A 12577-nucleotide genomic window follows, 5' to 3' on the forward strand; every position below is an offset into this window, starting at 1 on the left:
GTGCTCTAATACAGGCCTGGGTCCCGGGTCCCTCACACTAAAACTCGTGCGTTTCTGTGACCACCAAAAGACGACACATTCTTCCGGGTTGCCCAGTTTTAAAGAAACACAATATGAATATTAAAGCATGCAAAACATTGTGTGATGATTGGTCGATGGTCATCTCCTCCCCGTCGAGGTGTCATCACTGTGGTCAGGAGTTGGGGATTTTCCTCTCGAAGCCCAACCACCTGGACGTGGTATTGTTCTTTGTTCTTGCTCCTCACCCACCTCGAGGTGTTATCGTCTGGTACTCTGTTGGAATAATCTCGGGGGAAGCCTTGGCCTGCCAGACCAGGAGGCCTTATCTTTATGAGTTTACGACTCTCCTTTAAACTAAATGCTTTCTATTTGGTTCAAGGAATGTCTTTTGATCCCCGTCAGCCTTATGTTTCCTTCCTGTCCTTATGTTACTTTTGTGTTTGTTTTGTAAGAAGTCTTCAATGACAATGAGCAGAGCTTCTTTGCATAGGCGAAATGTTCTTTGTCAGTTTAAAGGGACTTCATTCCTTTTAGTTAACTGTAGTTTTGATTCATAGATTGTAGATGATCAAAATTGGTTATATACAGTTTGAAGAAGTCACATTAAAGTTATCCCATATTTACTCAATGTTCGTTTAAGGAACTGTAATATCAGTTACCTTACATTTACTTAATATGTGATGAAAGGTTTAAGTAAGGTTAGATATTATTATTATTATTATGTGTTGTGTTAGTTTACTAAGAAGTTAAACTTAGCAAGGGGTTAGTTGCATTGTTCCACAGGTAAGCGACATTCAAAGTGCTTCAAGTTATCTGATCACAGTCGAGCAGGAGTCGGCCACCTGTGGAGAGGACAACTGGTTGGGGGAAGAAAGCAGACTCTGCACTCCCAATGTGGGGGTCGAGAAGATCAATTCGCACTACACTACATTCCTTAGCTAATCAGCGTTACTACAGCCACTATCTCCCTTCCTGGGCCTGTTCCATAACTCAAAGAAGAAACAAGTTCATGCAGTGTGCCTGCACATTCCTCACCCCCACCAATCCACACAAGCACTCCAATACTAGATATTATATTGATATGATTATATGTTTAACACAACCTTGAAAAATATGTTTGCTAACTGCTGAAAGCACATTTCCCTTTATTTCCAATTTTCGTTTTTCTTTTTTGAGGATCCTCAATGCAGGATTAAATTGACAGTTCAACAACAATTGCCTCTTAGTCAAATTATCCTACCAGTCACACACTCAACCACACAATTTAGCGCTTTTTAACTTTTAGGCCTATCCCGGATGGGTATAAAAACCCTTCCAAACAGCTGGGAAAAAACGGACAAAAAAGAATCTACGCCCTTCTCCAATTAAGAAAAACAAGCTCTGTCTTTCTTAACCCGTTCCCTCCACTGGGTCTTGGACCCAAGCTGTTCTATGGCTAGGAAAAACGTACAAAGAAAAATCTACACCCTTCTTTGAATCACAAAAAAGAAGCTCTGTGTTCCTTAGCACGTTCCTTCCACTGGGACTCCAACCCAAGCCAGATCCTGTAGCTTGGAAGAACAGACAAAGAAGAATCTACGCACCTCTTCAATGAATGAAAAGGAAGCTCTGTTTTCCCTAGTCTGTTCCTTCCACTGGGACTTAAACCCAAGCCAGATCAGCTTGGAAGAACAGACAAAGAAGAATCTACGCACCTCTTCAATGAATGAAAAGGAAGCTCTGTTTTCCCTAGTCTGTTCCTTCCACTGGGACTTAAACCCAAGCCAGATCAGCTTGGAAGAACAGACAAAGAAGAATCTACGCACCTCTTCAATGAATGAAAAGGAAGCTCTGTTTTCCTTAGTCTGTTCCTTCCACTGGGACTTAAACCCAAGCTATATACCGTGCACTTCACACAATTTTAGGGCTTTAACTTACTTGTCCCCTGGTTTGTTGCACTGCCGGATCCCGTCAATCCGCCGCTGTCAGACGAAGGCAGACCTAAGATGCTGGCCCAGCGAAGAATTCACTCCCCAGGACTTTCTTAACCAGGTCCACCTAATAGACGCTGGCCCGTCGACGGAAAGCAGCACGTCGTCCTCAGTCGGTCAGCAACGGGTATGTTTGGGATCCGGGTCACGGCACCAAAATGTTAGAGATGTTCTAACTCTAACTTATTTTGCAAGAACCACACGAGAGACAATATGCCTTTTGAACACTTGCAAGTGGAGAATTTGTTCGTTACTGTAGATACAGCAATGTCCGAACAAAGTCTGCCGTTGAAGTCATGCAAGAGAGTATTTATTGAGAGAAGAAGGGTGGGGGTGAGAGTCAGCCAAGGTGGGGGTGACATTTGACATGTGTGGTGGTCACCTCAGCAAATGATTAACCACTTGGGAGGGTCCCAGTTTATCGCTCCACGAGGCCGTGGACATAAATCACACCATCTGGAAAGCTTCAACAACTGAATGGTTAAACTTTTCAGAGTCACGGGAAGGTAAAAGGTTCAAACAAAGTTCATCATTCTAGTCTACATCCCAACATAATCATACGATCAAGATAGTTTATAAACCCTAACAGGTGACGTCATCGCGATATAAATAAATGTCTAATATCTACAAAACCAGAGCTGCTTGCAACTGGACCGTCTAGAGCGTACACGGTAAATACAACTCATTGTTTTTAAAAAGAAGTACTTTTGTAGCCCTGAAAAGCGAGCGAGTGAGTGCGCCAGTGTGTGTGTGTGTGTGGGGGGGGGGGACGTCGAATTCGGCGTGGGGGGGACGTCGAATTTGGCGTCTGCTGCCAGCCACAAATGCCCGAATTTTGACAATTTTTCCTGGTCAACGGCTTTAAATGATTGCGTTGTTTAAAAAAGAACTTTATTTAACTCTAATTTACCCTTTTAGATAATATTACATCGCAGTCACGTGCCGCGGAAAATACGTCACTAGGCGGAACTTCTGCCAAGATTCAAATCCGTGGGCGCGGCTTTCAACAGGGAGTAGGAAAGAGCGAGACTGCAATGGGCAAGCGACACAGAGCGGTTATTAACACGACGATTAATGAGAGAAATGTTTCTATTTTCTGCTTGCAACTGGACCGTCTAGAGCGTACACGGTAAATACAACTCATTGTTTTGAAAAAGAAGTACTTTTGTAGCCCTGAAAAGCGAGCGAGTGAGTGCCCCAGTGTGTGTGGGGGGGGTGACGTCGAATTCGGCGTCTGGTGCCTGCTACTAATGCCCGAATTTCGACGATTTTTCCCGGACAACCGCTGTAAATGATTGCGTTGATTAAAAAAGAACTTAATTTAACTCTAATTTACCCTTTTAGATAATATTACGTCGCAGTCATGTGCCGCGGATATGACGTCATGAGGCGGAACTCCCGCCAAGATTCAAATCCGTGGATACAAACACGACGATTATCATACAACAGAAATATCTTTATTTTCTGCTTATAACTGGAACGTCTAGAGCGTACACGGTAAATACGACTCATTGTGTTTAAAGAGATTTACTTTTGTGTAGTTTGACTAAAGTTGTCGATGTAGCTAGCGTTCACATAGCAATAGCAATGTGTAGCTGTGTAGCTAACCCTAGCTGAAACGTAGTTGTATCTGTGAATGTTGGTTGAGGCTAAATGCTAATCTTCTATTTTATTCCTTTACATTCCACGGTGTTTGTTGGCTGTGTTTTCCAGTGTAAGAAAAATAAAAATACAAATCAGTTGGAGGCTCGCATCATTCACCAGGAGCCACAATGGTTGGACGTTGGCGAAGACTTCTCAAGTGAGTACCCCTTTCTTCCTCTATTTATGTTAAACACCTCCTAATAAAACTTCCACTGGCTGCAGACAGCCGTGTTTGATCCACCAACAGTATTGCAACTTGCAATTAACTTCTAGTGTCCTTCTCATTAATATGGAATGGGAGCAAATCCAAATTTGCCTGAGAACAAAAATAGATGAAATAAATTAAATAAGTCCTACTTGTTCCCATTAAATAAATTAAGTAGGTCGTCTTCCATTCCTTTTCAAACAAGTAAAGCCTGCCCATTTTGTGTAGTAGTTTTTGCGTCTATACCTAGTATTTATACAAAATAAAAATTTAAATGACTTTACTCATTTATTTATTTATTCAAAAGATCCAAAGTTGTGTTGTGTAATTCACAACAAGTCTCATGTCAAAATAAATTAAGTATTTTTCCCACTCCTTTTCAAACAAGTAAACTCTGCCTATTTTGTGTAGTAGATTTTCTGTTTATACCTAGTATTTATACGTCATAATTTGAATTATCATTATCAAATATTCATCCATTCAAAAGATCCAAAGTTGTGTGTACCTATTACAGAACATATCTCGTGTTACTCTACTCGCTCTTATCAACTTCTATCAATTTAACTAAGCGTTTAATACGTCCTCAGGTCTCATTCAAAAGATCCAAAGTTGTGTGCGCTATGTGTAATTCAGAATAGATCTCGTTACTCCACTCGCTCATATGACCAACTTCTATCAATTTAACTAAGCGTTTAGTACGTCCTATCAGATCTATAGTCAAGATTTGGCACCATCATGTGGTGAAATTTTGAATTGCAGCACATCCAATTTTGCCTGGGAATAAAAATAGATTAAATAAGCTAAATAAGTCTTACTTTTTCCCATTAAATAAATTAAATAGGTCTTCTTCCCACTCCTTTTCAAACAAGGTCTCATGTTACTCCACTCGCTCTTATTAACAACTTCTATCAATTTAACTAAGTGTTTAATACGTTCTATTAAGACGTATGTGAAAATTTGGCACCATCCTTTGGTTAAATCAGGATTTAGAGCAAATCCAAATTTTCCTGGGAATTAAAATAGATTAAATAAATTCAATAAATCCTCTTCCCACTCCTTTTCACATAAGTAAACTCTGCCCATTTTGTGCTGTAGGATTTCTGTATATACCTAGTATTTAACCAAAATCATTATTTAAACGACTTCATTCATTTATTCATTCAATAGATCTAAAGTTGTGTCAGGTGTAATTCAGAATAGGTCTCTAAGTGCCACCGGCCCTGCCGAGCTTCGGCGTCCGACCAGCGCTGGTTCTGCAGCCGGCCTCGAATGACGAAAAATAACGGTCTCCGCCTGGAGGTCAACGCCAACTTGGCGAATATTTTCTAAGTGCCACCGGCCCTGCCGAGCTTCGGCGTCCGACCAGCACCGGTTCCGCAGCCAGCCTCGAATGACGAAAAATAACGGTCTCCGCCTGGAGATCAACGCCAACTTGGCAAATATTTTCTAAGTGCCACCGGCCCTGCAAAGCTCTGGTGTTCGCCCAGCGCCGGTTCTGCAGCCGGCCTCGAATGACGAAAAATAACGGTCTCCGCCTGGAGGTCCCCGCAAACTCGGCGAATATTTTCTAAGTGCCACCAGTCACAGGGGTGCAGTACCAACTTTGGTCTTTAGGTGCGCCAGAGTACAATGTGTTGGTCCCCCTAGTTAGTGTACTCATTAACTTTACCCCTGTTTTCCAAAACACAATCGGCAAGTGTATGGGGGCGGACCCCTCACAGCCATGCCAGCGCAACAAAAGTCCCCTCCACGCTGGTTCCCCTGTCGGCCACGCATGACGAAACACGTCGGTCTGCCTCTGGAGCTCACGAGACACATAATATTTTCTAAGTGCCACCGGCCCGTCCGAGCTTCGGCGTCCGACCAGCGCCGGTTCCGCAGCCGGCCTCGAATGACGAAAAATAACGGTCTCCGCCTGGAGTTCAACGCCAACTTGCCGGATATTTTCTAAGTGCCACCGGCCCTGCAAAGCTCTGGCGTCCGCCCAGCGCCGGTTCTGCAGCCGGCCTCGAATGACGAAAAATAACGGTCTCCGCCTGGAAGTCCCCGCCAACTCGGAGAATATTTTCTAAGTGCCACCGGCTCTGCGTGGCCATGGCGTCCGCCCAACGCCGGTTCCCGGGTCGAACCCGGATGACGAAAACTGTCGGTCTCCGCCCGGAGCTCCCAGCCAACTCGGCGAATATTTTCTAAGTGCCACCGGCTCTGCGTGGCTATGGCGTCCGCCCAACGCCGGTTCACGGGTCGAACCCGGATGACGAAAACTGTCGGTCTCCGCCCGGAGCTCCCAGCCAACTCGGCGAATATTTTCTAAGTGCCACCGGCCCGTCCGAACTTCGGCGTCCGACCAGCGCCGGTTCCACAGCCGGCCTCGAATGACGAAAAATAACGGTCTCCACCTGGAGATCAACGCCAACTTGGCGAAGATTTTCTAAGTGCCACCGGCCCTGCAAAGCTCTGGCGTCCGCCCAGCGCCGGTTCTGCAGCCGGCCTCAAATGACGAAAAATAACGGTCTCCGCCTGGAGGTCCCCGCCAACTTGGCGAATATTTTCAAAGTGCCACCGGCTCTGCTTGGCTATGGCGTCCGCCCAACGCCGGTTCCCGGGTCGAACGTGGATGACGAAAAATGTCGGTCTCCGCCCGGAGCTCCCAGCCAACTCGGCGAATATTTTCTAAGTGCCACCCTGCCGAGCTTCGGCGTCCGACCAGTGCCGGTTCTGCAGCCGGCCTCGAATGACGAAAAATAACGGTCTCCGCCTGGAGGTCAACGCCAACTTGGCAAATATTTTCTAAGTGCCACCGGCCCGTCCGAGCTTTGGCGTCCGCCCAACGCCGGTTCCGCAGCCGGCCTCGAATGACGAAAAATAACGGTCTCCGCCTGGAGGTCAACGCCAACTCTGCGAATATTTTCTAAGTGCCACCGGCCCGTCCGAGCTTTGGCGTCCGCCCAGCGCCGGTTCCCCAGATGGCCTCGAATGCCAAAAATTAACGGTCTCTGTGGCTGTAGCTATGGAAGTGTCGAGGTACCAGCCACCCAAAGTGCCGAGGCCTGCCGCTCGACCACGCCGGCGCAGAGTTCCAGCCGCTCGGACGCGCTCAGATCATCTCCCGCCGCGCAGCCACCGGTAAAAGATCCACCCAAAGTGCCGAGGCCAGCCGCTCGACCACGCCGGCGCAGAGTTCCAGCCGCTCGGATGCGCTCAGATCATCTCCCGCCGCGCAGCCACCGGTAAAAGATCCACCCAAAGTGCCGAGGCCAGCCGCTCGACCACGCCGGCGCAGAGTTCTAGCCGCTCGGATGCGCTCTGTCACTCTCCCGCCGCGCAGCCACCGGTAAAAGATCCACCCAAAATGCCGAGGCCAGCCGCTCGACCACACCGGCGCAGAGTTCCAGCCGCTCGGATGCGCTCTGTCACTCTCCCGCCGCGCAGCCACCGGTAACGGGGAAATGTTGTTGTAAATGAATGGGCTTTCGCACTTAGTGCAATTTTCGCCAGCGCCCTGGCTGCAAGTATGAAAGTACCGGCCAGCCACCTCCGTGGCTGGAGCTATGGAGCTATGGAAGTATGGATGATCCAGCACCCTCCGTGGCTGGAGCTATGGAAGTGTTGAGGTACCAGCCAGCCAGCTCCGTGGCTGGAGCTCTGGAGCTATGGAATTATAGAAGATCCAGCCACCTCCGTGGCTGGAGCTATGGAAGTATGGAGCTATGGAGGCATATATATATATATATACAGTATATATATGTGGCTATGGCTCAGGCAGTAGAGTGGGTTGTCGAGTAACCGGAGAGTTGGGGATATATATATATATATATATATATATGTATATATGTATATATATATATATATACAGTAATTAATATATATATATATATATATATATATATATATATATATATATATATATATATATATATATATATATTATATATACTTTTTTTTCTGAACATCCCGGTTCTCGAACAATTTGGTATTCGAACTGTGGTGAATTGTCTTCGTGGCTCCACTGGTCTTCACAAAGAAGGAAATGATTTGGGGACACACGGCTGGTTGGAAAAAGTTTTTATTCAGCCGATGTCAGAAGATGTTTTCTCACGCCCGACAGACGATGTTCAAAAGTCCCCCGTCTGCCAGGCAACGCCTCTCTTATACCTGGCAAGACTCATGATCTCATCGCTCTCAATCATAGCGACGCTTTGAGACCCCATACATGTGTTGGCTGTCTGCCCTTACAAGGCCGTCGAATTGGTTGTTTTCCTGGTCCTGAACAACTGGCCTTCCTATATTCTGTCGTGCCCATACATTACTGAAACTAAACCACCCTGTCCACACAAATAGGCCTGTGCTTGACCTGAGGCATGACCCCGGCCCTGTGAGGGCAACATACAGAGAGATATGCAGGCAAAAAATACACTACATAACCTCCCTTTCGGGACCTTCCAAGCGTCCCGAAAAACGGTCTGACAAGATAACATCGGCGATCACCCAAAAACCTTTCCCCTTCCAAATTAATGCTCAAGTCTACAATTTGGCCTATATATGGTTAGCCTAAATCACGCAAACTTCGGCCAGCTTCGTCAGGACTGGGTCATGGCGCTAACTGTAGCATGCCTGTGTCAGTGCAGCCTGACAGTAGGTGCTGTAGGCTGGCGTTAGGTGCTCTGCACAGGGGACAGCTCCCTTCCTTGCCAAATCACTGGCGGAGGTTTCTGTGGCTAAGTTGCCCTGAGCACAAAGCTGAGTCTGGCTTGCGCCTTCTTCCAGAGCTCAGCCCAGCTGAAAGGTTTCCTGATGGTACCTTCCCAAGTGGTCCATCTCCCTTGGCGACCCTGTACACGGCCTTGATGGTGGACTGCTCCTGCTTTGATCTTGACACCTCTTCCACAACCATGACTCTTCATTCCCTCTTTGTCGCCTTGGACCAGAGCTGTGGAGGCTCTCCCCAGCCAAGCCCCGCTCTCCCTTCTTTCACGTTGCCAATTGTTTCCTGATGTTGATAGCGCCACAAGTGGATTTCTCACAGTAGGATCCAAGGATTCTCTTAGCTCAAGAACGAACCTGGCCGTTTCCTGCTCATAGCCCGAGGTATGGACTGGATTGGCAGTTGCAGCGTGGTTGCCCCGAACAAGCCTGTGTCAGAGAAACCTTTCGGTAGACCTAGCCATTTCTGAATGTAGATGTTTGCTTCGTCTGTCCAGGCCGTTCGCTGTTGATATTACTCATCTTCAGTGGCCACATGGCCCTTTGGTACAATGTGAAGTTGTAGCACCACAATTTTTGCTTTCCGGGTAGTTGGCTCTTGTGGATGATCGCCAGGCCTTCTGCGAGTTGTTTCTTCTTTGTTACATGATAAACAAGGCGCTGTAGGACAGCACTAACCTGGTTGCTGGTGGGGAAACCACCTATGTATTCTCAGATTCCAAAGTTTTAATATAATTGTTAAGAAAATTCCATACAGTAGCCCAGCAATCAGGTATTGTGGCCGAGCGGTCTAAGGTGCTGGATCTAAAGCTCCAGTCTCTACTGAGGTGTGGGTTTTAAATCCCACCACAGCCACTTCTCCATCAATTCAGGTCTGGTCTCCTTGCCCAACTCCTGTCAGTGCACCTGTAAAGTATCAAGACCCTTCAAAGGTCTTTGCGAAATATAAATCTTTGCCTTTACAGTAATCCCTCCTACTTCGCGGGGGTTACGTTCCAGACCCACCCGCGAAATGGGAATTTCCGCGAAATAGAAACTAGATTTTTTTGAGCTATTCTTGGAAGATATTCTATTTTTATCGCTGACATCAACCAGCTCGCTGCTAGGGGACTTTCATATCAATGGACTGTGCGCTCCGCATTCATGCCTTAGCGACGAGACTAACAGTGTATTGCTATGTCCAGATGAAGGCCACCGCCGGTGGAGAGTGTTATATCTTTACTATTTTCCAGGTTCTGATGTAGCAAGCATGGTTCGGACAACGACGTGATGGATACTGCTTTATTCCTTTCATCACAGTCAGTTCACTGGCCGTACATCACAACACTGAACGTCCCCGAAGCTCCCCCTCCCACATCCGGGGTTTTCCCACTACGGAACATGAGTTAGTCCAAAATATACAACATCTAAATATACAACAGAGAGAACGCCCTGAAGTCACATGTGACGATAAAGTATACTGTACTGACTCTTTAATTTATTCATTTCAAAACAAGAAAACGACTTTTAAACATAAGCTATCATTATTAAAGGAAAATGAAGAAACTCAAGTGGCCGCGAAACCTCGTGAAATGATGAAATTTCTGCGATAAAATCATTAATTTATTTTTGAAAACCCGCGATACAGCGAAGCCGCGATAGTTGAAGCCGCGAAGTAGGAGGGATGACTGTATTCTAACCTGGAGTACCCATTTAATGTGTAACTACACTGTGTATTTGGGCTGAGAATGATGAAAGAAGGGACATATGCCTTATAAAGTGTATGCATTGAGGATGGGTCGACTTCCATGCAGCACAACCAACGTGTGGAAAATACAGGTGCGACATTTCTTCTCAATAGAATGACTGGAAAGAGGGTCAAATACTGTCCAAAGGACACAAGTTACGAATAGTAGAGGATGGTTTTGATCCATCGACCTCTGGGAAATGGGCCAGGCACGCTCCCGCTGCGCCACTCTGCTGCTCGCTGCTGGTAATTCAAGATGTCCTGTAATCGGCAAACAATCATTCGGTTCCAACTTGCAACTGGATTTTGATTGTCACTCATATTGTTTGGCCTCTGCTGTGTACAGGCTTCATTACATTATGAAAAAAGCTCAGTCGGGCAGCACTAACCTGGATGCTGGAGGAGAAACCAGCTTTTCCGCCTTCATGTTTTAATAGAATTGTCAACAAAATACAATGTCATAATGACAGGTGGTAGGTAGTGTGGCTGAGCAGTCTAAGGTTCTAGATTAAGGCTCCAGTCTCTCCTGAGGTGTGTTCAAATCCCACCACTGCCACTTCTGCATCACTTCTGGCCCAACTCTTTTTGGTGCAGCCATTGAGTACATATGATGACCCTGGAAAGTTCTTTGCGATTTATCAATCTTTGCCTTTCATGTTCATCGGGACAACTCTTTTAATAGGTACCTACATTGTGTATTTGGATAGAGACTGCTGAAAGGATACACATATATGCCTCGTGAACAAACAAGTCAGCAGAAAGGTTTGCCGATTTATTAGTGCCCAGAAGAGCAGCACTCTGTTCCGTACTGTAACCGTCTGTGAGAATGGGTAGACAGGGAAGCCTGTAAGCGAGTCCGTCACTCATATATTCCATGGCTTCTTGGCCCTAAGGCTAAGATCAATTGTAGTATCTGTTCTTAGCTAGCTCGTAAGGCAATCACCTCGACTGATTTGCAAGTTCTCAGCCATGGCAGTGAACTTGACTCAGTTAGTGGAGGAAGTAGTGACAGAGCATTGTGTTACAAATAACCTTATACTTTTGTTACAGAATCTACTATGGTAAATTACTTTAATTGACTTTGCATTATTTTGTAGTTGTTTGGTATTCTTTGTGTTTCTTTCCTTTAATCTAAATCTCTTTAAGTGGTGCTTCCGCTATGGTAGCTCCCCATGCTGCCATGCGGAGGAACCATAGTGTACGCTTTACTTTTAAGGAAATTAATAGTGAGCCGCTGGTAATGTCAAGGTTAAACTTTTCCAGAAAGCTAATCCAACAAACCCTGAAATTTTACGCAGATGATTTGAACTGCATTATAACGTTGCCTTTTAGCAAAGGCTTTGATGTGAGCTTTTGCTCTGCGGCAAACCTCCGTGAGTTTTGGAATGGGTATAAAAATGTTAAATCCCTGTTCTCTTTGTTTAATGTAGAAAAGCTGACCGACAATGCTGCGAAAACGGTTATTGTCAGAATGTTTAATGAGTGTTGGAGTAACCTCGGGAAAGCCTTGGCCTGCCAGACCAGGGGGGCTTATGTTTTACGAGTTTACGACTCTCCTTTGAACTAAATGCTCTGTATTTAGTTCAAAGAAGGTCTATTGATCCCCATCAGCCTTATGGTTCCTTCCTGTCCTTTTGTGTTTGTTTTGAAAGAAGTCTTCAATGACAATGAGCAGGTCTTCTTTGCTTGCGAAATGTTCTTTGGTTCGGGACTTTATTCCTTTTCAGTTAACTGTAGCTTTGATTCATAGATTGTAGATGATAGAAACTAGATATATATAGTTTGAAGTAGTCACATTAAAGTTATCCCATATTTACTCAATGTTCGTTTAAGGAACTGTATATCAGTTACCTTACATTTACTTAATATGTGTTGAAAGGTTTAAGTAAGGTTAGATATTATTATTATTATTATTATTATGTGTTGTGTTAGTTTACTAAGAAGTTAAACTTAGCAAGGGTTTAGTTGCATTGTTTCACAGGTAAGCGAGATTCAAAGTGCTTCAAGTTATCTGATCACAGTCGAGGAATAGTCGGCCACCTGTGGAGAGGACAACTGGTTGGGGGAAGAAAGCAGATTCTGCACTCCCAATGTGGGGGTCGAGAATATCAATTCACACTACACTACATTCCTTAGCTAATCAGCGTTGCTACAGCCACTATCTCCCCTCCCTTTAGTGTAGCAACGCCTCTGTAACCAGGGCACCCAAGACATTAAAAGGAGGAGCACGTGGGGGAGGAACTCAGAACTGGTGGAGATTGTAACTGAGCTTCCTTTCTCTATCGTTCTCCTCGCGAGTAAACTCAT

At 45.5% G+C, this 12577-nt stretch overlaps 2 pseudogenes; one reads left to right on the top strand and one right to left on the bottom strand.

Moving 5' to 3' along the window:
• Positions 1-8389: 8389 nt before the first annotated feature.
• On the bottom strand, positions 8390-11241 carry LOC147040577 (uncharacterized; annotated as a pseudogene).
• LOC147040578 (U2 spliceosomal RNA) lies at positions 11145-11383 on the top strand (annotated as a pseudogene).
• The last annotated feature ends 1194 nt before the right edge of the window (positions 11384-12577 follow it).

The sequence above is a fragment of the Syngnathus leptorhynchus genome, chromosome 20 (genome assembly GCF_054491065.1).
Source record: "Syngnathus leptorhynchus isolate UIUO chromosome 20, UIUO_Slep, whole genome shotgun sequence".
Lineage (NCBI taxonomy): Eukaryota > Metazoa > Chordata > Actinopteri > Syngnathiformes > Syngnathidae > Syngnathus > Syngnathus leptorhynchus.